Source organism: Stegodyphus dumicola, chromosome 7 (genome assembly GCF_044657685.1).
Source record: "Stegodyphus dumicola isolate Sdum_Otavi_A_Nest chromosome 7, ASM4465768v1".
NCBI lineage: Eukaryota > Metazoa > Arthropoda > Arachnida > Araneae > Eresidae > Stegodyphus > Stegodyphus dumicola.
The window spans coordinates 102,094,484-102,121,936 of record NC_140774.1 but is presented as its reverse complement, the minus strand read 5'-3'; the positions used below and the strand labels follow the sequence as shown (position 1 = coordinate 102,121,936).

The 27,453-nt window shown below is 33.7% G+C and overlaps 1 protein-coding gene and 1 pseudogene across 1 annotated transcript in view; both read left to right on the top strand.

The window, feature by feature from the left end:
• LOC118180219 (neuromedin-U receptor 2-like) overlaps positions 1–27,453 on the top strand; it is a 312,407-nt gene that overhangs the window by 282,485 nt on the left and 2,469 nt on the right. The window lies entirely within an intron of this gene.
• On the top strand, positions 13,794–13,892 carry LOC118204285 (U6 spliceosomal RNA; annotated as a pseudogene).

Sequence of the window (27,453 nt, the reverse complement as noted above, 5' to 3'; positions counted from 1 at the left end):
GAGAGAGAAAGTGTTAACTGCTAACCTTGACAAAGCATCAGCATTCCCATGTGAACTTCCTTTGCGGTATGTCACAGTCATGTTATACCGTTGTAACGCTAAGGCCCAATGAGACAGTTTAGCACTATGAGGGGCGCTTTGGGTCAAGTAGGTGAGGGTATTGTGATCAGACACAATCTGCACTTTGGCACCGAAAATCCATGTGTCAAATTTTTTCAAGGCTTCGATGACACAAAATGCTTCTCGTTCGATGGTTGACCATCGTTGTTGACAAGGCTTTAGTTTCTTGCTGAAAAATGCTATGGGCATTTCTTTTGTAAATGGCTTATCTTCATTATCATTCTCATCTATGGTAGGCAATCCTAGTAGCTGTTGTTCCTTATTATCTTTCTTCTCTTCTATCTTTCCAATGGCTTTGTCAAGTAGCTCATACCATTCATCAATTGTTTCAGCTTTATCAATTTCTTCAAATATGGGATTTCTGTGCTTGGTGAAAGTCCTATAAACTGAAAAAATCTCAGCAATTTTTTCTTCTGCTTTTTCTAATAATTCTTCATCAACATGATGTAGATCGTCTACCTCGAGCTCGGGCTCTTCTAGTAATTCAGCAATTCCTTCCGTTTCTTTTTCGTCTTCCAGTTCTTCGCTGTCATCCGAATAAATTTCTGTTCAATCTTCCATGTTTTCACCCTTGAACTTGAAAGGTTTCTGTGGTTTTCAGTTTCATTGTGGATGACATTTTCCTTTTCAGTTTCAACTTTTGTTGTATAATCCACACTTTCTTTTTCATCTCCCAGTTCAACAGTATCTATGCTGTCCTTATTGTACTTTTTGTTTCTATTATCATCCAGAATTTCTTTTTCAGTAAATTGTAATAGTTCACTGTTATCTGCAAGTTTATTTTCAGTTTCAAGATCTGCAGCTTCTGTGCGATTTACATTTTCATTTTCAGTTACTCAGCTTTCACACTTTCCTTATGGATTATTAAGTCATTCTTTTTATCATCTACTTTTTCCTTCTCGTTTCCAATTTCAGCAATATATTCTTTCTCTTCTATTTTCTCATCATCAAGATTTACTTGAGTTTTATTGTCATCTGCAATTATTTCTTTTTCAGCTGCAGTTTCAGCATCATCTGTATTTTCTTTTGTGGTTACTGGCTTCACTTGAGTTTCATTTTCATTGACAGTTTCTTTTTCAACTGGGATTTCAGTCTCACCCATAAATTCGTTTTTACTTTCAGGTGGAATAATTTCTACATCTGTTATTTTGCTGTCAAATTAACTTTTCCTCTTTGAGTTCATCTCCTGTTTCTACCCTCTTAGTTTCTTCAGTTATAATTTCTTCCTTCTGTGCTTCCTGTTCAACAATTTAATCTTCTATCATTTCTGTTTTCTCTATTTCTGTAAAGGGCAGTTCTTTAAAACTTTCACAGAATTTTTTTAACATCTTGCTTAATAGTAGGCCAAAAGAATGAGTACTTGATTCGTTGAATTGTCTTTTTCTCACCGATGTGGTCGGCAAGAGGAATACCATGTGCCATTCTTAGGACTTGCCTTCTTTTTTCTAAAGGTAACACAACTTGCTTAATGTTTTCACCACAGATATATTCGGAATGAAGTAATATGCCATCATCGAAAGTATATGAATTTTGATTTTTATTTGCCCATTCAAAGCATTTTTTCAGAGTTTCGTCTTGTTCTTGATGTGTCTTGAATTCTAGTCTTACTCTGTTCGTTGTTTTCAGAGACTCTATGTTTTCTTGGGAAATCTGATTAACAACAGCCAAATCTGTAGTATTGTCTTCAACTGGTGAGGGTTCATCATCTGTCTCTTTGTACTCTAAGAGGGATGCATCCCAATGACGATCACTGCTCCACAGTTTAATATTTCCACAGAGCGTTTCATAAGCTAAAGAACTCAATAGCAAGTCGGTAACTAGCTTTTTTGAAACAGCACACGTAATGGACACTCTACCGTGAAAATCATCGTTAATTTTCATCTGGAAAATCTTTAGTGGAGTAATTTCGTTTTCACCAAAAGCAGAAGATATCTCTATTTTACTTTCTCCTTCGCAAGGTATGCTGTCAAACAATTTCTCACGGACTACTGAAATTTGTGCTCCCGTGTCTACGATTCCATTTAGAATAATATCTCCACATTTAACTTTGACAAGTTTTAATTCATCTATGTTTCTAGACATGTCCACTGATTTTGAGACAGGAATAGAGATCTTGGCAGTTAGCACTTCTGGTTTTTCTTTTTCTGCAAGGGGTGCTTGTGTTTGTATTAAGTTGTTTTGTGCTGTTGCAGAAGCACTTCTTGGTATCCTATTTTTGGTACATAACTTAGATGTATGACCTTCTTTTCCACAATTATAGCAAGTTAGTTTGAAACTAGGCTTTTGTGGTTCGTCACTCTTACGGGATGAGTACACTCTTGGCGTGTTTTCAGCGGACAGCGATTTATTTCTGAAAGCTTTTTCTGGAAGTGGAGAACGAGGTTGCCATTTTTTATTAGTTCTGTCTGCTGATGGATTACCACCAGTCCGTTTTGAGATATTACGAACACTGTCATATTCGTCAAGTTTATCAGCTAATTTGGTTGGAGAAACGAATCTCGTGTTCGACTAATTTCGCCCAGTCGTCAAGAAGATGGTCTCTTACTTCATAGGGTACTCTTTTCTTAATTTGGTCAGTAATAATCAAGTCTTTTAACGCGGCAAAATTTGTGATCTCAAGACCATTGATCCATTCTTCAAAATAACTTGTAATTTCGTAGCAAAAATCTCTCCATGATTTTTCAGCGCTCTTTTGGTGCATCACAAATTTTTTTCTAAAGCTTTCAGGATTTAATTTAAATCTCTTCAATAAAATGGCCTTAATGTACTCATAATCTTCAAAATTTTCTTCAGATTCCCTACCAATTAATTGAATGATTTCAGATGGCATTAAAGTCAATAAACATGAAACCCAATCTTTAGGATCAATCTTTGTCCTTTTAGCTTGTCTTTCAAATAAGGATAAATAAATCACCATATCATCGTGTCTTAAATTGAATTTGGGAATAAGCTTAATTAAATCAAAATTATGATGTCCATTTTCATTTGTTGGTGGAGTTTGTGTTAGTCGAACACGAGATTCAATTTCGAGTTTCCTCAATTCAAACTCCATTTGCTCTCTTTTCTGCTGTGCTTCTAATTCTTCTTTCCTTCGTTGTTCCTCAATCTCTTCTTTCCTCCGCTGTTCCTCAATCTCTTCTTTCTCCTTTCTTCGCTGTTCCTTTTCTTTTCTTTTCCTCTCTTCAATAATCGTTAAAAACACTTCTTTAGCAAATGCTTCATCATATGTATCACTTTGAATTATTTCATTTTTTATCGCCACGATTTTATACTTGGATCTACTTGAATTTCTAATTCAGCAACTAAAGCCAGCAAATGCTCTTTTTTCCCACGTCCCATAAAAGCCATGTCTCGATTTTATTCAGTCAATAGACTCTTAGTTTTATAAAAAGCAATTTTTTCTCTTTTCTTTTTCTATTTAAATATAATTCACAATGAATTTTATTTTATTCGGCACGAAAATTAATAAGTGGAATCAATACTTAATGTGTTGTTCACCTACTCTGGCGAGTCAAACGAAATTACATTTGAACACTGGCATATTCATTACTTTGACTAGTAAATAAACTAAGATTCCATGACGGAAACAATAATTAACTTTTCATAATCTTAATTAATTATTTTACGTTTACAAGGTAAATTGAGCTCTCACCTGAATTATTTTGGTTCGTAATTATATGCGGGGATACCCCGATCCTGTCGACTGCGCCAGTAAAAATCCTTTCCTTATTTCAATATAACGGATATTGAACCTTGTAGGAAGAACAAAGCTAAATTTTCAGAATGAACAAAATACTTTTATTTGAATTTTAGAACAGAACCAAAAAAATAAAATGCTGCAGCTCGTAACTATTAAAATTTTAAACTCTTAACTATTACAGTTAAAACTCTTACAACTCTTAAAATACTAAAATCTTAAACTTCCAAACAAAATATATCAAAAAAAATCTTCCGAATCCCTTCTTGTTGCCACACCGTAAAATGCAAGTTGTTGTCCTATTATTTATATTTCACGTTCTCTTTAAGTCACGATCTTTACAAGTCACGATCTTTACAAGTCATGATCTTTACAAGTCACGATCTTTACACCTAATATCTCAGCATCGGAAATCTTTTTCTAAACTGGTATTTTATTTGCGTACGCAAGCAAACATTTCGCTCTTCAGTTTATGTACGGCCCCTAAATATGATCATCGACTTGTTAGTTACCTCGGTTAATATTTGTTACGGAAGTTACATTTTTTTATGTTGTATTATTATAAAGAATACAGTAATTTTCTTAAGGTCCGTAAGCATAAGGACTTTACTTCCTTTAAAAATATGAAATCGTAGATTTATGTGTGATTTAAAGTACTTTTGCAATTGGGAATATATACCTACGATCAGCAGTTGCAAAAGGTAAAGGCCGGGTAGCGCCTTTTGCGGATATAACGTACAAACAATCCTAGATCAGCCATTAAATATAAATTACCCATCCTTAAAAATAAATCAGTTCTGAGGCCATCGATTTTTTGTTCCAGGTTTACTCTTATCGAAATACAAGAGTAATATACACAAAAACAAACAGTAGGTACACCCTGAATCAGAAAGAAACATAAACAGAAACAGGTTTAAAACGCGGACAGATATGTTGTGTGCGCGCGCTCTTAGGATAGAGAAAGAGAAAACGTTAGATACTGATTTAATTTTACGTGCTAAATTAACTTATTCTCCAGATTGAACTTTAAAATACATATGATCTGCAAACATTATTTTTCTGTGAATTATAGTATGTGTTATTCCTCTTTCTTAATGTTTAAACCACCGTCTTATTAGCTACAATTTTGTATTAATGGTCTTCCATTCCTTATAGTTCGGCTTTCCTTGAGGTTTTGGTCAAAAATTAGAATAATTAGAATAAGTGATTCTTTTTCCTTTAATGTGATTCAATTACATTCATCTACGGTTTAACAGTGTATCAGTTCATGGTTTTATTATATTTGGGATACTGAAAGCATCGTAAAAGCTCACACATGTAATTTATACATTTTCGAATGATAAAACGTTTTAATAACATTTTCATGCAATTTTGTTACTTTTAAGATAATAAACTAAGAATCTTACAAAAAATTCTTCATTACACTAGAAATATTTTCCATTTTTTATTTCTGCAGATAAAATTACATGTTTTGTAATTTGAAAATGGCAAAGCACATGAGGGCTATCTACCTAACTGGAAGCATAACTTCACGGAGGATTTTCTAAGGAAAACTAGCTCGCATTCATATTACCCGTGGGCCAGTCACGCAGCCAGTCAAGTAGTCAGTTCACCTGGGCTCAAACTACCACTCGTCAGCGGGTCTTAACCCCTCGTACTCTTAATTCAGTACAGTTTTTAATTATTAACATACTTTAGCAGGTTATATACACTTCGAGTCGGTTATGTGCAAATACTAACAACTGCCATTGTTTTCTAAAGCACGAATACTACATCATTCTGCGATTAAGATCACCTTTTTGAAAAATTATGTATTGATCAAAATTTTCCCCAATTGTCTACACAGCAGTGCTCGTCGTTTAATCTAATGTAACCAACAGAGATCTACTTCTGTATTTACATTTTATACTTAGTTACATACAAATTTAAATATTTCGGTCTTCAGTTTATATGCGATTCTTGAATTTTCAGAAAACGTGACTAATTGTTTAGAATAATTATAAATTTTTCCTAGATATAAGTGTACGGACGGGAAATGCGTAAAATGTTCGGTTTTGTAATTTTTATGCAATTTTTTAATTATTATTTAAAACGTCTTTATCATAAATATTTTCCTTCTTTAGAACCTTTTTGCATTTTGAAGTATATGCCTGAGAATTGAGAAAGCAAAGCCCTCTTTTATAAACACACTGAAAAGGAATTTTATTATTTTTTAACTTTCTGAATTATACAAGCATTTTATGAAGTCTTATTGATCTTATGCATCGTATATTTGTGTTTGCTTTTGTTATATGTTCCTCGTATACATTTAAAGCTTTTTTTATTTATCCGCATATCTCACATAACTTAATATGTTTTGTTTGAAATTCGTTGTCCTAATTTTATGAAAATATTTTTATTCAGTACAGTTTTTAATTATTAACATACTTCATTAACTCGAGACTCATTTAACTGATATAGCAGAATGCTTATTTAAATAAATTTCAAATCCTCTTTCTGATGCATATGAAGTTGTTTGACACATTTTAAGCTCTTTATCTTCTCATAAAGAATTAATTTCTAATTTCTTGTTTAACATAATGTTTCGAAGATAGGAATTTTATGAACAATATTATTCTGCTTAAAGAAATAAGCTAGAATTTCTTTAAATTTTTTGAAAGCAAGAAAATAGCTCGTTGAGAAGAATTTTTTATAGTTTTTGGAAATGAGAATGCGTGACGAGTAAATATTTAAAGTATATTAGTTTTACATATTTAGAAAACCTACATGCATATTTAGAAAAACCAGCTTAGCTTAAAAATTATTTGAAATTTTAGCAATGTCTTTGGGTAGACAAATTATATTTAGTACTGAAAGCAAGGGAATAAATATTATAGTGCTCAAAGCTATATTTTAGTGCTCAAAGCTCTAACACAATTGAAGCAAAGTAAATTTACTTCTTCAGAATGTAAAATTTAGAATGAAAAATTAAAATTCGTTGCTGAGAACATTCGCATTGTTAGACATGTCCTTTAGAAATCACAAAAATGGGACAAATATTCATTGAAATTATCAGTAAATTATAATAATTCTATATATTGTTAAAAAAATATAGTAATATTATTCGGTATTTGAAAACTTCAGATTACAATCCTCAAGGAAGAATTTACGATTAAAAAGTTTTAAAAATATGGAAAACTTATATGAAATTATTGCCTTTTTCTCTAAGCCAATCGCTATTGCCAACATATGTTTTGTAGCAATAATTACTTTGTGCAATTATTCGACATTAATGAAATGTTTTTATGATTTAATTTAGAATGCCTGATAACTACAGAGGATTCGAAAAATGTTTTATAGAACTGCTTTTCGACTGTTTTAGGTAATATTTGAGGATCTTTAGGCAGAATTATTTAATGCCTCCTGATGTTTCCCTAATGTTTCTATTATTTTATGATTATTTTTGTTCTCTGTGAATAAAGTTTGTGTCCGTTCTTCGAGAGTTCAATTTTGACGTACTAATAAAGAGCGCTTAACAAATTATGATATACAATCCCCACAGAATTTAATCCCTAGATCTTCTTAGAATTAGTATCACTGAAGATTAAAATATGATGTATAATATCGAAATTTCACTTTGACTAGTGTACTAATTCATAAGATCGAAGAGATAATTGAAAATGTTGAAATAGGTACTTGTTATGAACATAAAGAACTGAATTCCCTGAATGACCAGCTAGTAGAAAAATCTAAGAAATTAAAATATCTTAATCACGACACCAAACTAATTAATGAACACTTGTGATAACGAATTAGAAAAGATTACATCTGAAAAATATTCAGGTAAAATTGTATTTTTCAAAAGTAAAATTATTCTTTTTATGACACAAATGCAGAATGAAACTAATAGCTCATCTGATAACTTGAGAAACAATGTAAAACGGTCCATAGAACTGTAAGTACTACAGTTACTTGAACTGACTATTTCGAAATGAATCCAATACTAATGGTAAACCTAATGCTTAGCCCTAATATTGGATTCTGTTAGCACGGATATTTAAATTAGTTATTTTAAAATTCTGCGCTTCGTTTGAGTCTTGCATTCGGTACGAAAAATGCTAGACACGAAAACGAAAACTTAATTAGCACCGAGAAGCTCAATTACTCGAAACCACTTTTATGGGAAACAATGTTAAAGGTAGTTAATGGAATTTCTTTATTGAATGGCAATTATAATAAGGAAACAGAATTACTTTTAGAAAGTTTCAGTGCAGACGACAACAATTAATTTTCCCATGACTAGGTTGCTACAGTTAAAGAAGTTTAAAATTTGCCACACTTTAAGGTAGATAATGTTTTGTCTAAATTCGTTAAAACCGATACCAGGAAGCACTTGGTTAGAATATAATCGTCAGAGAAAATCCAGAACACAATTTAATGATCGAAATCTTATTAATTTCTCATAGCCAGAAAAGCGCCAGATTTGTTAATTGTCGCAAAGGAGACAAAAGAAGAGCCAATTTCATGAATAATTATAAATGAATAAAGTATAGGTTAATCATGTTTACAGTACTTCTTATGAAAGAAATTTCTTTCAGATGCTTTCAACGTAAAGGTTTTCTACGGTTGTAAATGGACTGGAATCAAAACTTAAAAAAACTATTAAAAAAATGCTTTACGTTAACTAAGTGATGTTCAATAAAAGGTAGTGGTCCAGAGATCTTCATTGTTTGAGTATCACGCACTGGAGCCGAGTTCTTTTATTGGTGAATGTTGGTTATGCTTAGAGAATTTTACCAGGAATATTAATAAATAAGAAATAGGAAAACACATCCAGCATACCTGAAAACATCTCTACGAAGGTGGTAGCGTTGGGGTGTTATAAGGTATTTCTCCCGCCGCCTTAGCATGCCTTCGTGATGTAGCGGTCAGTGCGTAATAGAGAGATCCGTGGTTCGAGTCCCGGTGAGGGCACAGCTCATTTTCATCTCTCCTGCTTCAAAATAACCTAATGTCCCTACAGTGTAAGCGGGTATTATTTTGAATGGTGGCACACATTTTTGCAAGAACAACTGTGGATGTTGAGATGTATAGATAAAAGGGTTTGCAGCCTTTTTTATGTCAAGTTATTCAGAAGTGCAATGGATAATACCTTCCTCCTAATTGACGATAACGCTCAATCTCATTGCGCTGCACTAATAACCTTGAGGGCAAGAGAATCCAGCAGATGAAATATATATATATATATATATATATATATATATGTATACCCCCATAATATGCAGTCCGGAATATCCATAATATACAACTAGGAGAATAAACGTGCCATTTCATCTGATGGATTCCTTTGCCCTCACGGTTATTAGGGCAGCGCAATGGATTATATTATGGTTATTAGCTATCCGTGCCCTCACGGATATTAGTGTAGAGCAATCCTTATTTTGGATATATATATATAATCCATAATATGTATTTCATTCGAGAAAATACGATTGGAACATGCTAGGATGCCTACTTGCATCACTGTAGTCCCTGCCTACACTCACCAGTACTTCAAGATGCTCTTTCTCTTTAATGCACTTTATTACGGTAGGAATTCCTGCACTGTCGAATACACAGCATGGAAAATCAAAATAAAGCTGGCATTTCGATCGCGGATGATCACACACTTCATCATTTCTCTGCATCTCTAAAAAAAGTTACAATACCAACGTTTTTCTACCCTACTTTATGATACATTTCCGTTGCTCTTATTTAAATTAACCTTCTGCGAAAATAAGAAATTCTGCATTTTGAAGATATTGTTATAAATTCTGTATATATGTAATTAATTTTAGTAAAATTATATGTGAAATTGTTGTATTTTTCTGTACAATATAACATGAAGTGCTTGAAAGAAACGATGCTCTGCCGAAAATGTAAGAATACAGGAGTAGGTCTATTTACATTGAGTTATAAATACCTGTCACGTTAAACTGGGGAGATATCACCAAATTGGCGATCGTCTTGGCGGCTAATTTTCTGCGCCAAATTTGGAGAGAAACCTCCAAAGTTCGCCAACTTGGCAACCATTTGACGACATTTTGGGCGGTCCCTGTGTTACTTTATTGTAACTGAATATCTGTAATTGATCCTCTAACCGCATCCGACCCTCACATACCTTCCACTAATTTTGAGAAATGGGAAGTACTAAAATATTTCGTCGGCTGGTTGAAAACCAGTATATAAGACCGGAGAGAGCATCAGTTTATCAGTTGTTTAGTTTAGCATAGGTTCGGAGTATTGAGATATCTCTGTGCGAGCCTCGTCTTTAGATGCATTTTACATTGCGTTGTGTTTAACGTTCTTAGAAGTTGGAAGTGCAACTACTGTCTGTACTGTACAATACTGAGAACAGCTGTACGACTATTTTTGTGGGAAGTTCCAGAACTGTGAATGAGTTTTTTTCGTAAAATAAATTTTATCAAGCTATCATCAAATCTGGAGGCATTCAGTCAATGACAAACCCGTACGCACACAGTAATGTGTCAGGCATGACAAAATATCATGCAAGTTCAGGTCTTAGCTGTAATATTATTCAAGTTACAGGACTTTTGAGAGTTGTTCCTTTAATTTTTCCCGCCAATGTTTTGTAAATTAATTCATGAAATATTTAATATGTACTGACGAAAACGAAGTAAACTGACACTCGAAAACGTTGTTTAGAATAATTTCCTCGTTCTCGGTTATATACACAGTTCAAAGGGAAATGGGGAAATGGGCAAATGTTTATTTTGTCAAAATCATCGTTGAATCAGTTTGTTTTAAAATTATAAAATGTGGTACAAAAGGGAAGCTGAAGAATCTAGGTTTAATAAGGAATCAACACAAAAAGAGACGATAATTTCAAATATGACTTAAGAAGAAAAAGTAGTCAAAAATTTAATTCAGTTTTGTTGATCTTAGCTAGAGATCAGGAATCTTCTGAATAGGACATGTGTACCGTTCTATTCGTCTTTAAAATAGTTCCTCATACTTTTATCAGTTCAAAAATTAGAACTCCCAATTACATGAATCAAACATTTATTAGTGTTTACCTAAAGAAATCTAAATCTCAAAGTATTCCCACTGGTATTGTGTATATCGAAATGAGCAATGAAGAAGATTCATAAAGCAAGACTTTCTTTTGAAATATTATTAATAAGTAACATAATCCAAAGCTTTCATTTTCTCTATGTTAAATAGCTTATGCTATTGGATAATATAAAGAGAAATATAAAGAGAATTCCGTTTTATGATTTACAATTCGCAGGCAGGAAGAATATTGACATATTTAATTGGAACGCATATTATACTATTTTGTATTTGAAATCAGGATGCATATTGAAAATTGCAAAACATCTTTTTCAGAACTAAAATGTTTTAAAACTCATACCAATTTTAGGATATAATGGTTTTACAATTTATAAAAGTATTAAATTTTAAATAATTAATATATAGGTAAATAATCTCTGGTTAATTCGTCCAAAAAGGTAGATTTGGAAATAAAAATGGAAGACAAAATGGCACTGTTCCCTATGATGAAGAAAGTAGACTGTACGAAACTGGTTCTTTTCAATGTGTACTGTAGTTTAAATCAGCCAAATTCATTTTTTTTAGTGACAAAGTTTTTAACTGCTTTGTTTTGTTTTCTACTGCAGTGTTTGATACCACAATGTTTATGAACTGCGATGTTTCCTTTTCTCTTTTCTTACGACGTTTCTCATGAAGACATTTTACCTTTGCTTTGTTTTCTCCTCGAAATTTTCGTCTGCCATATTTTTACGGCAGTGCGCCATATTTTATCTCCTGTAATCTTTGTTTTCTTGCAAACTATAAATATATAATGATAAAATCTTGATTTAGATAACAGGTTTGGAAAAGTTTCCATTCCAAAACAAATCAAATCTTTCTTGAAAATTACGGATTACACAATATATTTTTAATGGCTAATGAATCAACAAATCTAGCAATCTTGAATTCTCGCACTTCTTAACTCAACACTAAATTTTCTTTTCAATTTAAACAAGGTTACCTAGACAAGCTAAGAAGTTTTTGAAAGGATTCACGGGATCATACCCGGTGAATATTTGTCTCTAAAGTTTGCTGAACCCACAAGGTATTTCAATCATTATCAACACTGAATAACTTGAGAAAAATCCCTCCTGCCAAAACCAAAATAGCGTATAAGTAAGAAAACTTTCAGTAAAATTAAATACAATATTATACCTGATATTTTCTTTGAAACACCTCGTTACCAAAAATCATTAATATAATCTAACTTTGAAATCTAGTCTTCCGACTCTTTTAGTTAAAGTAATATTTCTTCCAATAAAATTTGCAAAGGAAACAAATTAAGATACACTAACACCGACCACATTCCCGCGGGAGTTTACATACCCAAGAAAAACGTCTTCTTCCTATTTATCTTCTTTAATGGAATCTCTTAAAACTCAAGAAACTCAAAGAGAAATGTTTCGCTATTGTATATAAAATCACTTTACTCAATTTATTTTCCTGCTGATTTAACAGTTAGAGTAAATGTTCCATTGCCAGAAATATGAAAATGTTGTTGAACGTGAGATAAGTATCTGTTTAAATATTCAAGCAAAACAAATGAAGAAAAACGTTTAAAAATTACTACGCTGAAAGCATTATCTAGTCTCTGATGTTATTTCTCTTGCAGTGTGCAAGTTCAGTTAATGCGCAGATTCATATTTTTGCGATTCAGGGGAAGCAAAATATCGAGCATCTGTGTCTATAAGATACCGAAATGATGAAAATAAATTTTAAATTATCTTCAGAATTACTAAATCCCGTGTATCTGTAAAGGAGCAGACTTTACCTAGGCCATGGGTAATGAAATGAGAAAAATTATTATACACTTTGTACTGATTGAAACAAAACAAGATTTAATTTTTACTAAAGGAATATCAGATTAATTAAGTGAAAGAATATAATTTTACAATGTGATAATTAACTAAACATATTTATTGTAAGTCATCTCATGCAGTTACTCATTTTTTCTTTTCTAATTTTTTAGATGACATTTTTCAAGAAAACTATAGATACAGCTTTATAAAAGAGATTAAATAATGATGTTTAATAGTTAAAGTACATAAATTTAAAATTCTGTTAACTGCTATACGTAGGATTAAAGTTCCACTGATTTTCATTTTTAAATGCTTAATAGTTCTCTTCTTGCATTTTTAGCTACAGCAATGCTTTCGAACAGCTTTATTTTCTACTACGATGTTTTACACTCCATGTTTTAGAACTGCAATGTTTTCTCCCCACTTTCATTCCTCCCACAATGTTACCTTTGACGATGTTTTCTCGTTGCTTTGTTTTTCTTCGTGACGTTTTCTTTCACGATTTTTTCACCTTTAACATATAAGTATGCATAGGAAATTTATGATAAAAGAGGATTCTATTGTCATTCGAGAAATTTATTTATTATTTAGCTTCGCGTGAGTGCCAGCCTTGACAAAGTGAAAATGAATGTTTCATTGGATTTAAGCAGGAAGGGTTAATATGTCCTCAGGATTGTATGCGTTTTATTTTTTGCTTAGTTTCTGTGTAAATAAAATTTTAATTTATTCTTCAAGAATTAAGTTTCGTCTAATTAATCAAAAATCGCTTACAAAAGTAAAAAAGATAAGATACAGAACGTCTTTTCTCCCAGTGATGTTTTTTTCCCCTCATGCATGCAAACGTTTCGGCGTGAATCCGTCCGTGTGAATTAATAGTTACTTGTGTGCGAGAATTAATTATTTGTCTGCAGGTGGTACCTCCAGCCTACTGATTAATGTTCTTTATCATCTGTAAATTACTATTCTAATATCCCCCTCACGGCATTCAAAATATGCACGCTAAGAACATTAAGGCTCTAAATATGTTCCGGGTTTATTATTCTTAGTTTTTAAAATAAGTATATAAGTTCTTAGAACATAAAATGTCTTCGAAGTAGTATTCTGACTTAATTATTAAGTATAGGAAAATTGGAACAATACAGAGAAGATTAAAATGGCCTTTTGCGCAACGATAACATACAAATTGTGAAGAGTTCGACATTTTTGGATTTTCATTTCCTTTGTAAGGACGTGAAGGTGTTTTATTCTTCATAGCTCATACGCAGTTCTGGAATTTTCAGTAACGAAAGCCTATTATTATCGCAGAGAAGAACGCGATGCCTCAGTATAGTGCAAAATGCAGTATATTAGCAATTCTTTCGAAACGTGATAGATACTCCAGTAGTCGAGTCACTAAAGCTACCGAAAATTGGCTTTTCGGCGTGTTGTTTTCGACAGATGAAGGTCTGGCTGCACGAAGATTCCATGATTTTCTTTATATGTACTGGAAATACATGATATTTTCTCTTCAAAATTCTTCCATGAATGCATTTCTCTCACCATGAATGCATCTCTTCATTTCTCTTTCTTAGCCATATAATCGCACTGCCTTTTACTATAATTTAATCTCTTCGAAATATTTTGGCAAACAACAAAATCTTCTTATTCCTAAACTTTTTTATCGTTTTTTCTCTTTACCATGTTAAGATGTGATTTTAAAAAGTGTTCCTTTCAACTAAGTTTTGTATCGCTTGGTGAAATTGAGTGCTCTTTTAAGGATGAAATCGGCATTACTCTCTTTTTAATTTTCTACAGTTGCTTGTAAAACTGCTTCGTGTTTCCACGAGTGCGATGTGTCAGGATAAATTGTTGTAAACGTTCACACTCTGATAAATAGAGGAGAAAATTACATCACGAAATAGCTTCTGAAAGCGTATGGATTTATTCCACTATTGTTTCCCTCGAAAACTATTCTTCTACATTTTTATTGTCATTTATATGTCCAACTAGCGGTTACTGATGTTAATCAGGGATTTATGTTTGCTATTATAGTACTATAATATATTTGTATAAAGTTGTATTTTAAATATGAAGTCTAATGGTAAGACTTACCATAGAAGGAAGCTTAATTTTTTCCTTGCGTCTGGCTCAGCGTCTCGTCATTAACAGCAAGAATGAACTGCCTTTCCAAAATCTTATTTCTCATAAAAGCGATACACCAAATTTTCAATGAAACATTTTTAATAGATGGAAAAGAAACTATTTTAAGTGAAAGATCTTCTTTCCTAATATTTCTTCCTTTAATATTTTTTCCGATAATTTTTTTCACTATTCCAATCTGTCCTCCAAATTTCTCCCGGTTAACTATTTTCTTTACTCCTCCAAAAGATAATCAATTCTAATATTATCAGAATGACAGTCAATCTCCCTTATTTTTCAGTCACGTTTTCTTGTTTAAATAATATGAAACTTCTTAGAGTAAGTTCCTTTCAGAAGTACGTTTTCCAGAAATTCTAGACTCAAAAAAGCCCAACAAAACTTCTTTTACTTTGCTCAATTAGTTCAGAAGCTGTTCTGCTTAACCATGTGTCCATTTTTATCAGTTTTACGATCTCCTAAGCCATAAAAGACAACTTCAAGCTTATGTTTTCAATTTGTCTGCTTTTATCTTTCTTCGTAAATACAATATTTCTTCGTTCCTCGTACAGTTCCCAAGAAACAATTTCTTTTTAAATTGATCTTATTTGTTTACCCTTTGCAGAATCTGCTTGATGTCTTGTTTTTATCTAAAGTAAGAAGGTGTTTAGACATCAGAGGCTAAATGCAGTTACTAACAGGAAACTAGTAATAGAATTAAACTTTCACTAGTATAATATTATATTCTGCATAAAGTAATTTTAAAAGCGTTGCAAGTTGGTTAAATAGCAATTCGAGGTTTATAGTACTTTGAATCGCTTTGCTTCAGTCACGGAAAAGCAATCAAACCTCACTATAACGAACACCTGGATAAAACCTACGGTTCTGTTCAGATTCCTGACACTAAATGTTATTTTATACTGCTACAGCGTATCTCCAACAGTAGAAAATTGTGAATTCTATTCTTCATCACCGAAGCTGAATAAAAACACAAATACTGAAAAATATTATCACGGAGAAACATTGTTGTTGTTTTTGTTTTTATATAAATAACGTTTTTATGCTAATGATCTCAAACGCGAACTGCACGCGGTCAGAATGCTGGATTTAAAAACAGCTGACGGAATTTTTTAATGAACTAAAATATTTTTAAGTAAATTTAAATTTTTTTACTAAATATTTAACCATATCACGACTTGTGTTCCTGTTTACTTGCTTTGGAAACATGAACTGTCCTGACTCAGAACAGGGAGCTTACTCAAGCTATGTTCAATAAATTGTGAAGTAGACAATACACACAGGAAGGGTATACGAAACCCTTTATTTTTCTATCTTTACAGCGATTACCGGAACTTCGGAATACAGAGAACAACCACTTGTGGTCTGAACGTAAGAATATAAAACTACTAACTAAAACTATAATTAAAACTAACTTTGGATTAATATACAAGTGCCTAACATTAAGATTGGCCGTTATTTAACAAAATCCGTATGTAGTACAGAGAGCTGCTAAAACTACGATACGTTTGAACTTATCAAGAAGACTAAACCTCTGACCTTGAAGGCAACCAGCAACCGAGTAAAACTACTATGGCAAGCGGCCTGCTTCTAATAACTCCTTCCTCTCTCTTGCTTGGCAAAAAGCAACAACTTAAGTACTTGGCGTTAGCAAGACAAATTTGCATAAATAAGTTAAAGCTTTTAATTCTGGCCGAAAGTAGAAAATAAGAAGTGATAGTAAAGATTTAAAATAAAATAAACGTTAGTAAAACTTAGGATCCTTACATACTTCCCGCCAGAGTTAATTAGTTTGAAACTGAGGTCTACAACGACTTTAGCTCAACGACTGACTGAAAACTTTTAGCTCTAGAATCTAACGCGAGGCAAATCTTTTACAAATATTTCTCACTAGAAACTAGAAATTTAAAAAAAAAAAGTCGTTTTTACATTATCAACTCCATGGACAAGATTTTTCATCTGTACTGCATCTATAAACAGGAGTTTCTTAGTTGAAATCTGGTTCCTTCCAGAGATCTGGAAGGAAAACTAGTTTAATGAAATGTTACACAATTAAATGGCAAGTAACATGAATACTTATATTTCTCTTTTAACATTCTTATTTCATTCATGACGTTATTTAATTATCTCCCCGTGCTCTCTGACATGTGTTGTAAAGGAAAACACCAAACACGAGCGTGTCTATGTACAAGTGTTCAACACTACCGCCTGCAATCAAAACACTAACGTGTTAAAATTCAACATAACAAGACCTCAGAACACACCTTATATTCATCTCTAAACCCTGAGGTACTATTCTGAAAAGTGGCTAACTCTGAAGTGTAGCGTCAGAGAGCCGAACTACATTCATTCAACCTTTAACACATATTCACAATAATTTGCTCTTTTTACAGTCACACCAATAAGTTAAAATTTTTTGCATTACTCCAATATTTTCACTTTTAACATATCACAGTATTTTTTAACTCTTAAGATAACAGTTCACATTGTATATAAGAACATATTAACATGCCGTTAATTTTACGCATTTTAAAACATACATTAGTGGTACATTGTTAACTTCTATTCTTTTCCAAGCAAGTGCCAATTCTTCTACATTGAAATACTACATTTCAAAAGTCTTTCAGACTAAAACTTCTTTCTTGCCACAATCTTTTATAAAATTTTATACAATAATGTTTACAATTTTCTTAAGGTACCTTTCTCAAAGATTATCAATGCTTTTACAATATTCAAGTATTTACACATTCCCATTATACATTAATTTTAGTTTTACTCGCGAGTAATTGAAAACCATAATACCAAAATAGGTAACAACTCATTTCTCGCCTTTTTGGCGATAAAGATAGGCTTCACATGAGGTAAAACTTCTTAAATTCTGCCACTTGCAGTAAGAATGAAAAATTAACTTAAGGTTTCAAAGTAACATAAAGTTTTACTTATCTTTGTGATATTCAGACATCCTTTTTTCTGCTCAGGCTTGGAAAGTGGCGAAGACTACAGTCTGGTTGATCTTCCGTCTTGTACGGGTTCGCCCTTCGGTTCCTTCCTCCATGAGCTTTCTTTTCCTTCCAGTTCGGTCACCCTTGAAGACCTTCTTTTTAGCCTCTGCCTGTGGTCTCGGCCGTTTGATGGCAGCTGGTCATGGCGGAACCGGGACAACTGTCTCTCGTTCTTGCCTGAATCTCGTTGCTGGCTGTTCAAATTTTTCTTGCTTCTTTGCATCTGCAGCTGGTCTTCCTTCATCAATTCGTCGACATTTGCTGCGTAGACTCCTATCCGATGGGTAGATCTTCCGTTTTGGAGCCGTGTTATAGTTGCTGTCATTTCTCCTGGCTCTCTTTGCATTAGTCGTACTTCTCCTTTCTTCATTCTGTGGGTGGTCGTGCCCTCTCTTTTCTGGTCGGTGGAACGGCTTCTTTTTCTTGTTACCTTCAGTTTTCCAACGGGGAAACTTTCTTTTCAATTGCTCCTGTCTAGTAATGGCTTGCCCATGTGATTGTCGTTGTTCCACCTCTGGAGCTTGTGCCTGCCGTGCCGGATCCTGCAAAAGATCTTGAAATATTGGCATTTTATTACGATTATAAAATGGTTTTATCTGGTGAACGTTTGCGGTGCAGGTTTCACCATTCCTGGCCTTTAACACCACTACAGCCTGAGTTACTTTTTCTATGACATATGGTCCTTCAAATGGTGGATAAAATTTGGCAGTTTTATCTTCTGGTGCTGAAGAAAGTGAATGCTTAATTTTTAACACTTCATCCCCTACTTTATAAGTTACTCCCCGTCGTTTCATATCGTAATAGAGCTTCTGTTTTCTTTGTGCTACTTCAGTGTTCTTTTTTGCTTCTTTAATTAATTTTTCTATATCGCCCATTTTAAATTCTGGAGCTCTTTGTTGAACATAAAATAATTCATCTAACGGCGTTATAATCTTTCTGCATAAAAATAACTCAGCAGGAGTTTAGCCCGTCGTATCATGTTTTGCGGTCCTAAGGGCGAAAGCTAATTCATTGACATAGTTATCCCAGCTTTTATGAAAATTTTTAACATAACTACGGATAATTTTCACTATATTTCTATTGACCCGTTCCGCTATATTTGATTGCGGCCGATACGGTCCCATTTTTAAATGACGTATGCCCAGTTTTTGGCACATGTCTTCAAATATATTACTTACAAATTGAGGACCATTATCCGATATAACTTTTAGGGGCGCCCCGTATTTTAAAATATATTTATTTAAAATAGAATCAGTAACTAATTTCGCGGAGGCTCGTTTTAAGGGAACAATTTCGGTCCGCTTGCTAAAATCATCAATTATAACAAGGAGATCTCGACTTTTATTTAACTGACTTTTTGGGAAAGGGCCCAATAAATCGATGCGAATTATTTCATTTGGAAATTCTGATTTAATGCTATTTAGAAACCCGGCCGGGCGGAAATTAATATAATTAACTACTTGACATGTTCGGCAGGACTGTACATACGTCCTTGTTAACTTTAGCAGCTCAGGAAAATAAACTGCTTCGCGTACGCGTTCGATGGTTTTTCACCACCATGAGAGGCTAAAGGCGAGTCGTGCAACTCCTGCAGTATATTTAATCTAAGACTAGTTAGGATAACAGGTTGAAATTCGTTGTTGGAATTCGTAGTTTTTGTGTAAAATAATAGACCATCTATTAGTTCGTAACGGGCCGCCCTATTCCTTATCGCCACAATATCTTGGTGGCTAAAATTTTCAGGATCCTTTAAAAACTCATAAATATTTTTAAATTCAGGATCCTTACCCAGTTCGGTTATTACAGTTTCTCGGGAATTTATTGTACATGCTGTCAGCATTGCAACTTTTACGGTATTACCCTGTTCGTCTAGTTTAATTCGTGACAGGGCATCTGCTACGATATTTTCCTTTCCGGGGGTATGCTTGATTACCAGATTATATTCTTGCAGCTTGAGTGCCCATCTTATTAACCTTGGGGATACGTTTTTCCCTGAGTACAATGTAGTTACCGCCGCATGATCAGAACACACTGTTATTGGCGCCGTTCCAAAATAGACTCGGAACTTTTGCACTGCTAACAGAACTGCAAGTGCGTCTCTCTCAGTCGCGGAATAATTTCTTTGTGTTTGATTTAAAGTTCTACTAAAAAATGCCACGGGCTGCTAATTTTGCGAAAGTACCGCTCCTACCGCATAATCCGAAGCATCCGCTGAAATTTCTAAATTCTCATCGTTTTCAGGAAATTTCAAAACAGGGGCTTGCGTTAATGCTTGCTTTAATTTTTCGAAAGCACTATTGGCTTCGGCCGTCCACGAGAATCTTGCCTTTTTCCTTTTTAATTTTAACAATGGTTCAGCAATAGCTGCAAAATCTTTTATAAAGGACCTATAATATGAACAAAGTCCTAGAAAAGAAGAGAGCTTCTTCGCCGTATTTGGCGGCGGATACTTTTGCACAGCGATTATTTTTGATTCGTCCGTCTCGATTCCTTTCTGAGATATTTTGTAACCTAAGTATTTTAATTCAGGGGCTGCAAATTTCGACATTGACTTTAAGACCGGCCTCATTTAATAATGAAAACACCTGTCTTAAATCTTGTACATGTTGGTCCAGATTATCACTAGTAATAATGATATCGTCTAAATAGATAAATGTGGTCTTTCCTAGAACAGGCCTTAGCACAATGTCCATACATCGCTGAAATGTTACCGGTGCCCCTGAAAGGTCAAACGGCATACGCAAGAATGCATAAGTGCCAGACTTGGTTATAAAAGCAGTCTTAGGCACATCTTCTGGTTTAACCCCTATTTGAAAATAACCAGTCGTTAAGTCTAACGTAGTCATATATTTGGTAGAAGTTATGTTCCGTAGAATTTCTTCAATAATAGGTAACGGATATACCGGATATTTAGTCATGGAGTTTAATTTACGATAGTCAATTGCAAAACGCCACCTTCTCGGATGTGTTACCGGATAGTTATTATTTTTCTTACATAACACAACCGGGCTAGCATAACTACTTGAGATGGGCGTTATGATCTTTTTACGTAACATATCTCGAATATGCCACTCTATAATTTTTCTTTATTCTTATCATACCAAAGTGGTTTGTGGCGAACTGGCAGTGAATCTCCGGTGTCGATACTATGGTTAGTAACTTGAGTAAATCCGGGAATATCACTAAATAACGAAGCAAATTCACTTACTACTTGTCGAATTTTTTGTTGCTCTCCCGTAGGCAGGTGGTTGAGATTTAACGTCGGTGGTTCTCTTTTTTCTTCTCGAACTGGTTTCATCGTAAGCTTAAGGGACGCTTCGTTAAAATCCAGCGTTGCTTCTGCCTTTGAAAGAAAATCTATTCCTAAAATGACATGTGCTTGTAAATTTTTTACGATTAAAAACATGATCTTTACTTGCTCGTCCTTGATACGAATTTATAATGGTAATTTACCTATGCATTTGCATCTTTCTACCTGCGCAGCTATTACTGTCCCGAATTATATACGCGGTATCTACGGATATACTTCCTAAAAAAATCTTCTGCACACAGGAACACTGCGCGCCTGTATCCAGGAGTGCGGTGGCTGGGATGTTGTTCACCAAAACTTCAATCTTTGGAAGAGTCAAATTTTTCACAATAACTGTATTTAACTTGAAGGAAGAGGGGTTTTCTTGGCCTTCGGATTTCTGCACCCTCCCGTCAGCAGAAATCCGTTTTAGTTTAAATTTTGTTTCTTCTTTTCCATGCCTTCCTTCTTTTTCCGCTGGCCTTACTGAACGTAAGAATATGAAAATAAGACTTTTTTTCTGGCTTACTATTGAACTGTCGACGTTCGCCGGTTGTTTTTGGATACTCGGGTTTCCTTGCCCACTGATTCGATTTGCTACCGTAGCCGTGTTCTTGCCTTTGCTGTGGTCTTGGCGAACCAAATTGGCTTCGTTGCTCATACTGGCGTCTTCTTTTTATGTCCGCCTTCCTTCTACTTTCAAACTGGATTGCTAGCTCAAATAACTTTTCCAGTGTAGTCGGATTCCTTAATTCAATAAAGTCTTGTACTTGGGGAAGTAACCTCGGCCAAATTACTTGGATTATCTCAGGATCCGGACGGCTTCCATACAAGAGTTTAAAGACGTGTATGTTTCTTAAAATAAAGGTGGAAAGATTTTCGAATCGCTGCTGGTATATGCTGAAGATTTTCGCTTCTAACTTTGAACGGTTTCTTACGACAGGGAAGGCTTTTACTAAGGCAGTCTTGAAATTTTCGTAAGTATAGGTGGGGCTTCCCGCTTGACCCAAGAGGCTTCTGCCTATACATTTGAACCAATTAAGCGCTTGGCCCCTCAAAGCGCTGGTAGCTAAGGTGACTTTCTGGAATTCATGGACTGGGTACAGCATGAAGTGGTCATCCAATTTTTCCAAAAAACTGGTTACCGGTGAGTTTCCATTGAATGTTGCTTCTGGTTTCATCGATGCGCGCATGGTCTGGACGATGTAACCAAATCCTTCCAGGGCGGCAGCTGGCATTTCTGGATTCTGAGCCCCTTCTGCAGGCACCACAGGTTCTTCTGGAAACTAGGCCATAGTTATTCTTCTTCGTCGGGCGCCACTATCAGGACTTCTGTTCCTCTATACTTGCTTTAGAAACATGAACTTTCCTGACTCGGAACAGGGAGCTTACTCAAGTTATGTTCAATAAATTGTGAAGTAGACAATACACACAGGAAGGGTATACGAAGCCCTTTATTTTTCTATCTTTACAGCGATTTCCGGAACTTCGGAATACAGAGACCAACCACTTGTGGTCTGAACGTAAGAATATAAAACTACTAACTAAAACTATAACTAAAACTAACTTTGGATTAATATACAAGTGCCTAACTTTAAGATTGGCCGTTATTTAACAAAATCCGTAGGTAGTAAAAACTACGATACGTTTGAACTTATCAAGAGGACTAAACCTCTAGCCTTGAAGGCAACCAGCAACCGAGTAAAAGTACTATGGCAAGCGGCCTGCTTCTAATAACTCCTTCCTCTCTCTTGCTTGGCAAAAAGCCACAACTTAAGTACTTGGCGTTAGCAAGACAAATTTGCATAAATATGTTAAAGCTTTTAATTCTGCCTGGAAGTAGAAAATAAGAAGTGATAGTAAAGATTTAAAATAAAATAAACATTAGTAAAACTTAGGATCCTTACAACCAAACATGCATAAACAGTAATAATAATGACTCAAAAAAAATTTCAAATTTATACTTATTTTACGACTGAAGTCTAAAACTGGTATCTGTAAAAAATTCTGTTGATTATACTTTGTAATTAAAACATATTGACAGCAAAAACATTAAATTTTCTAGCTATTATTTATTTCAAATAATTCTAATATATTTATTTAAGCCTTAATTAACATACTTGTACTAATTCCGGAACTTTCTCAGATGGGACAAAACATGGGAATAAATAATGAAAACCTATTCTGTTTCTTACATTTATTAAATTTTTCTCTGACATTTACGGAAAATATATATATATATATATATGGATGTAAATGTTTATAAATTTCTCGTTTTTAGCTGCAGTATCTGATGGCGTTTCGATTTGAATACAGTTTGTAACCTTAAAGAAAAGTTACTCGAAACTATCTTCATCTCTATTTTGCATATTCATCAATCAATACAGTTATTTTCTTAGACTTTTTAATTTTCAGCATTGGAAGAAGACTGTTACATATTATTCCCAAAGAAAGCGATTATTCTTCTTGCAAAAATTCGTAACCGTCTCTTGAAAAGTACAAATAAAATTTAATCGAATCTTCTATATCTTGAAATCCATGCACAAGATATATTACCCAGTGTCAATTAGTTCTATCTGTAGGTTTTCTAGGGCATTTTTAATGATTATGACAAATAATATAAAACTGGATTCAAAATTATTAAAATCTTAAATCTTTTCTACAGTCTTTTCATAATAATTAACGTTATAATAAGGCTAATTAATTAACTGTAAATATATTCTAAAGTCTAATTAATTAACTCTAAATATATTTTAGGATGGTGAAAAATTACTTCGGAGGCCATATACGGCCGGCGAATCACCAATTTCAGATCACTCTGCGACTCGTTTCACTAAGCTGCTGGGAATTCTGTCGTGATGTACTTGCTTTGTTCTAAAAAAATCCATTTTATTAATTAAGTATCAATTATCTGTGTATCGAAAATCCAAATTTTATTTTCCTGTTATAAAAAAGCTGTCGAATGTTAAACTCGGATTAAATAAAGAAAACGAGATTAAAAATTTCGTCTAACCTTATCCATGTTTCGGGATGTGGGAAGTACAGAGGCTGTTCACACATTTTTTAGACGATGTATATTGTATTCACAAAACTAAATTACATAAAATTCTTGCGTTTTAAATGTTCCATTTGACATCCCTTATTCTGAACTATCTTTCTACACCGCAATTTCCAGGATAATAATGCCTTTTGAAGTGGCAGAAGAGGTATTCTATCCCATTCCTCCCGGACAGCTTTCCAGAGTCCTGTTAGGGTTTTGGGACAACGTTTGGATAATGCAGTTTTTAAAAGTCCGAAAGCACAAAAATCCATAGGTGACACATCGGGAGATTTAGTAGGAGTATCAGTGAAGGATATGGCTTTGATACCAGTTTTTTGTTCCATTTCTTTTAGAAAATTTACAGTGGATTTTGATGTGTGACTGCTAGCTTTGTCCTGATGGAGTCTCACAGATTGATGGCACTGTGGGTAAAGCGATGGTATTTCATTCAGAAAAATTGGCGATCAAATATGTTCCTGATAGTATTTGGAGTTAATCTTGACATTTTTTTGCACTCTCTTTATTTTTAACTTGCCATTAAAAGAAAAACCAGCAACAATCATGAACCCCTTAGAAAACCTTTCTTTCGATTCTTTGAACCATGTACTTAAATTTTTTTCTCCCGTTTTATGATAATAAATGGCTCTTTTTTTGTTACAATCATATAAGTACACCCATACTTCATCTATTGTGACAATTGTTTTCAATTTTTCTTTGGATGAGTGTTTCTCATATAGAATTCTACAGCGTGTCCTGCATTGAGCTTGGAAGAAGACGATGCACATTGCGTTTTTTCGCTTTCTTAAGATTTAAATCAACGTTTATCATTTTGTTTACAGTGGACACCGAGCATTTTAATGATTTTGCAACTGTCCTTTGACTAGGGGAATTTTCTTTTAACATTAAACAACGTACCTTTGCAATAGTCGAAGATGTCCGTTTTTTCCTTGGATACTTGTTTGGAATTTTTGTCCCACTTGAGGCTCCAATTTGACGTTTTTTTCCTTTCTTGTTGATGATATTACCTACCGACGCTTTAGATATCACAAAACCATGACTCTCACATCGTTTTTGGATAACGGAGTATGCATATTTCTCTTCGGAAAGAGCGTAAATGTAGCCTTCGAACCACTGCTTTGTTAAATTCGCCATTTTGAATAAAAACAAAACTTTCAAGCCACAGACAATAATTTTGACTTTTAAAAACATAGTGCAATTGCTATTACTTCTTTTGCAGCAAACGATGTTTTATTACCGCTTACCAAAATCGTCTAAAAATGTGCGAACAGCCTCTGTAATAAGAACATTTGAATGATGCTTATTAAGGAATTGGGCTATATGATAATATTTAGACGCATATTTAACAATATTTAAATGCTTATTCCTGTGCATTATATTATTACATTGCAAAGAAAGTTTCTCAAAAAATTAATTATAGCACGGCATATTGGGATTATGAACACGCGATGTTACTTCGTTCACTTGTGCGTAAAAGATGGGTTTCGGTATGCAATAATGACCGCTAATCTAGTGGTAAACAGTACGGTATAATACCAAAACAATTAAAAATAAATACGAAAGTAATCTGATATTACTGACTATTATCCTTTTTACACCTACCACACCAGTAAAAAGCGTGGAAAGAAGGAATATACTGGAACATTTTAAAAGGCGTTATGATAATTACGTCTCTATCAAAGAATTCTGTAAGGCGTTTTAGGTTTATAAGAGGTTCCCAATGATTTGTGATTCATCAGAAGATCTACTTGTCTATACAATAGCGCTTTAAAACATTCTACTAATTAATAAGACTGGAATTTCTCCAACCCTATTTGATACTAACAGCTAAACCATGTCTAATTTTGCTATAAAGTGTAATGCAGGGGTGAGTAAATACTTTTAATCAAGGGACAAAAGGGTCTTGGTTAAATTGTTTGTGTCATGTGGGCAATGTTGTCCCAAGATACAAAGGTACACGTATGGGACGAGCTCTTGCGGTGTCCTTATTTTTGGCCAAGCGTGATTATTCACTAAACTGCCCACTTTTTACTTTAAATAAACCCTAGATGGTGAACAAGTGATCACAACTGCCCTGCACGTTGGTCAACAAAAGAAATGTAAAATGTACAAGTAAATTTCAACGAATATGAAGAAAAAAAGCATTGAGGATTAATTAAATATTTTTCATAACTTTATATCTTTGCATACATTTTTATTTTTATTACAAATTGCATACATTTTTATTGCTGAGAAAACAATTATTAATTAATATAGTATGCTTAATGTGGGATGTGAGATCTCGTTTCTTACTTTGCGATTAAATTAGGTTCCAACTCACTAATAGCAATTCTTACTACCGAATATAAATTTTTTTCAGTTATGTGTGATTAATATTTATTTTTGTGTACTTCATTAATGAAAACATGCTTCAAACTAAATAGCTTTACGTAATAAAACTTTTGATATAACCCAGAAAGTTTTTGAATTTATCTGCGTTCAGAGACCATAACAAACCATTAACTCACTTTAATGAAACTTTTCCTTTAACAAAGGGTACGATCAAACATCATTCAGTTCTAACTGATTTTGGGCTGAAGTGTGCTGTAAATTAAAATTAAACGCCTTATTGAGGACAAATCTTTTGCAATTTTTTAAAGTCTTCAAATCTTCTGTCAAATTAAAGATAGAACTTTTTTACTACTTTTTTATACTTGACAGAATCATCATTTCTCAAGTTTTCTTGTTGTAATTTCAGTGATGAAAACTGATTTACCTGTTTCTCATTATACTTTTCAGCAAATAAATTATGTTTTATCATAAATGCTCTGAATTTCGACTACATATTAAATTCGTGCTAATTTTGTCTTTGCAGTACAATGTTTAGCTCACTCGAATAAGTTAGCATGTGAATAGAAAAAGAGAATTCATTTAACTTATAATGTTGCGTGGCCCCAACTTGTCAGCAACAGTAGTAATGACTGCTTTGAACTGTAAATTACACAAACTCGTAAGAAGGGTTTAAATCCCTTTTTATTCCACTTTAGAAATCACAGATGCGTTCACTTGACGCTCACGAACTACGCCGACCCGGCGGTGTAACAGAATAGAAAAATACAACTAAAAATAAATGACAGGATGAATAAATAACGAGGTCACTACCTACGAGGCTCTATAATCGTAACTAACTTAACCGCGTTCTAAGATACAGCTGAGATTCAGCAAACTTACTGTTTAAGAAGTTGAAAGATTCAACGAACTGCCGGAATAGGCACACAGGCCGAAACGCGCGGTTCTTAAATTTC